We start from the raw sequence: 3,689 nt of genomic DNA, 5'->3' as shown, positions 1-3,689 counted from the left end.
TCCATTCAAAGGCTTTTCGATAGGTCCCACCTAAGATATAGTATACAAAACTTAAGCACACGGTATTGAGGGTTCAGTATTGAGTGTGGATAGAGAACTGCGGCACAGGCGCAAGAGTAGGAGTAAACGATCCTTTCCACAAATGGCAGGCAGTGACTAGTGGGGTACGCAAGCTCAGTGCTGGGACCCCAGCTATTTACAATATATATTAATTATTTTGGACGCGGGAATTGAATCAACATCTCCACGTGTGCGGATGACACAAAGCTGGGGGCATTGTTAGCTGTGAGGAGATGCGAGGAGCTGCAAGGTAACTTGATAGGCTGGGTGAGTGGTAAAATGCATGGCAGATGGCAATCATATATGTGGATAAATGTGAGGGTTATCCACTTTGGTGGCAAAAACAGGAAAGTAGAACTATTATCTAGGAAATGGTCCGGTTGATTCAGGAAAAAAGGGGGATGCATACGAGACCTGGGTGTCATGCTACACCATTCATTGAAAGTAGGCATGCAGGTGCAGGGCAGGGCAGTGAAGAAGCAAGCGAATGGTATGGTAGCATTCATAGCAAAAGGATTTGAGTAAAGGAGCAGGGGAGGTTTTCTACTGCAGTTGTACAGGGTATTGGTGAGACCACACCTGGAATATTGTGTACAGTTTTGGTCTCCAAATCTGAGGAAAGACATTCTTGCCATAGAGGGAGTACAGAGAAGGTTCACTAGACTGATTCCTGGGATGACAGGACTTTCATATGAAGAAAGACTGGATAGACTCGACTTGCACTCGCTAGAATTTAGAAGAATGAGGAGGGATCTTATAGAAACTTACAAAATTCTTAAGGGGTTGGACAGGCTAGATGCAGGAAGATTGTTCCCGATGTTGGGGAAGTCCAGAACAAGGGGTCACAGTTTAAGGATAGAGGGGAAATCCTTTAGGACCGAGATGAGAAAAACATTTTTCACACAGTGGTAAATCTTTGGAACTCTCTGCCACAGAAGGTAGTTGAGGCCAGTTCATTGGCTATATTTAAGAGGGAGTTAGATGTGGCCCTTGTGGGCAAAGGGATCAGGGGGTATGGAGAGAAGGCTATGTTTCATCCAAATCATTGATGTATATTGTATAGCTGCGGTCCCAGTACCGAACCTTGCGCTACCCCACTAGTCACTGCCTGCCATTCTGAAAGGGGCCCGTTAATCCCTACCCTTTGTTTCCTGTCTGCCAACCACTTTTCAATCCATGTCAGCACTCTACCCCCAATACCATGCGCCCTAATTTTGCCCACTAATCTCCTATGTGGGACCTTATCAAATGCTTTCTGAAAGTCCAGGTACACTACTTCCACTGGCTCTTCCTTGTCCATTTTCCTAGTTACATCTTCAAAAAATTCCAGAAGATTAGTCAAGCATGATTTCCCCTTCGTAAATCCATGCTGACTTGGACCGACCCTGTTACTGCTATCCAAATGTGCGGTTATCTCATCTTTTATAATTGACTCCAGCATCTTCCCCACCACCGATGTCAGGCTAACTGGTCTATAATTCCCTGTTTTCTCTCTCCCGCCTTTCTTGAAAAGTGGGATAACATTAGCTACCCTCCAATCTGCAGGAACTGATCCTGAATCTATAGAACATTGGAAAATGATCACCAATGCGTCCACGATTTCTAGCCACCTCCTTGGTGCTCTCACCGTTCTTATTTCTAAGCCACCTCAGTGGATGAACCCTCCAGTATATCCTCTCTGGGAGCCACCATGATAGTCTCCACGATCAGCAGCGTAAGTCCTCCACCTCTTTACCCTCCCTCTCCATCCCGTCTGAAACATCAATACCCTAGAACATTGGGCTGCCAATCCTGTCTCTCCCACAACCACGTTTCCCAATGGCCACAACATCATAGTCCCAGCGCCCTGACCATAGTCCCAGATCCATGACCATAGTCCCAGATCCACGACCATAGTCCCAGATCCATGATCCATGACCATAGTCCCAGCGCTAACCCAGCTCTCAGTCCATCTGCTTGCTCCACAATACCCCTTACAGTGGAATATTCACTCTTCAGCCCATTATGGTCACCATATTCCTTCATCTCTCTCCACCTGCCCTTCCTCAGTGTTCCTCACCTCCACCTTCCCATCATTCCTCCAGTGTATGACCCACTCCTCTGGTCCTCCCCCCGTGCTCTTCATGTCATTCACCAGAAACATTCAATGACTCCCATCCCCTGCGGATCCACACTCACACACAGATGACTACTTCAGACTTTCAAGGGTCCTATTCTCTCCCTATTTACTCTTTTCCCCTCAGTATAGTTATAAAATCTCTGGATTATCCTTCATTCAGTATGTCAACGAATACTCTGGTGAACTTCTACAAGTGTACAGTGGAGAGCATGCTGACTGGTTGCATCACGGCCTTGTTCAGCAACTCCAACGTCCAGGAATGAAGAAGATTGCAAAATGTGCTGGACACAGTACTGACCCCCTCACCATCGAAGGTCTATCACAATACTGACCCGCCCACCATCGAAGGTCCATCACAGTACTGACCCCCCCACCATCGAAGGTCCATCACAGTACTGACCCCCCCACCATCGAAGGGATGTACAGGAGGCGCTGCCTCAAAAAGGCAGCCAGCATCATCAGAGACCCACACCACCTTGGCCACGCTCTCATCTCGCTGCTACCATCGGGAAGAGTTTTGGCGACAGTGGCGACAATTTTGCTGTCGTGTGTTATCGCTAGGTGTCACAGGTGAATTCCATTAAAACTAGTCCCTAGCAGTCGCCAAAAGAGTGGCCTTAGTGGGACAGGCCCTTGAGTATTTCAATGTTCCGTTTAGGGACAATAAAACCCTCTTGACTATTATTTTCTGCCAAAGCTCCCTCACTTTGCCTCCCCCCTTCACGGATGTACTTGATCCAGCTGTTTACACCTGGACCTTGCGTCCTGACCACAGCCTCTCTCATCATCCCATCTTCCTTACTCTACCCAGCCGGCAGTTCTCACTGGTGTGAGCTCGTGTGAGTGTGAGCCCGTGTGAGTGTGAGCCCGTGTGAGTGTGTGTTGGTGTGAGCCCGTGTGCGTGTGAGCTTGTGTGAGTGTGTGTTGGTGTGAGCCCGTGTGAGTGTGAGCCCGTGTGCGTGTGTGTGGGTGTGAGCCCGTGTGAGTGTGAGCCCGTGTGAGTGTGAGCCCGTGTGCGTGTGAGCCCGTGTGAGTGTGAGCCCGTGTGAGTGTGAGCCCATGTGAGTGTGTGTTGGTGTGAGCCCTTGTGTGAGTGTGAGTCCATGTGAGTGTGTGTTTGGTGTGAGCCCCGTGTGAGTGTGAGCCCATGTGTGAGTGTGAGCCCTGTGTGTGTGTGTTGGTGTGAGCCCGTGTGAGTGTGAGTCCATGTGAGTGTGTGTTGGTGTGAGCCCGTGTGAGTGTGAGCCTGTGTGAGTCCATGTGAGTGTGAGTCCATGTGAGTGTGTGTTGGTGTGAGCCCGTGTGAGTGTGAGCCTGTGTGAGTGTGAGTCCATGTGAGTGTGAAAGCGTGAGTCCATGTGAGAGTGTGTTGGTGTGAGCCCGTGTGAGTGTGAGCCCGTGTGAGTGTGAGCCTGTGTGAGTGTGTGTCCATGTGAGTGTGAAAGTGTGAGTCCTTGTGAGTGTGTGTTGGTGTGAGCCCGTGTGAGTGTGAGCCTGTGTGAGTGTGTAC

Source organism: Leucoraja erinacea, unplaced genomic scaffold (assembly GCF_028641065.1).
Source record: "Leucoraja erinacea ecotype New England unplaced genomic scaffold, Leri_hhj_1 Leri_658S, whole genome shotgun sequence".
Taxonomy (NCBI): Eukaryota; Metazoa; Chordata; class Chondrichthyes; order Rajiformes; family Rajidae; genus Leucoraja; species Leucoraja erinaceus.
This window is presented reverse-complemented; position numbering follows the sequence as displayed.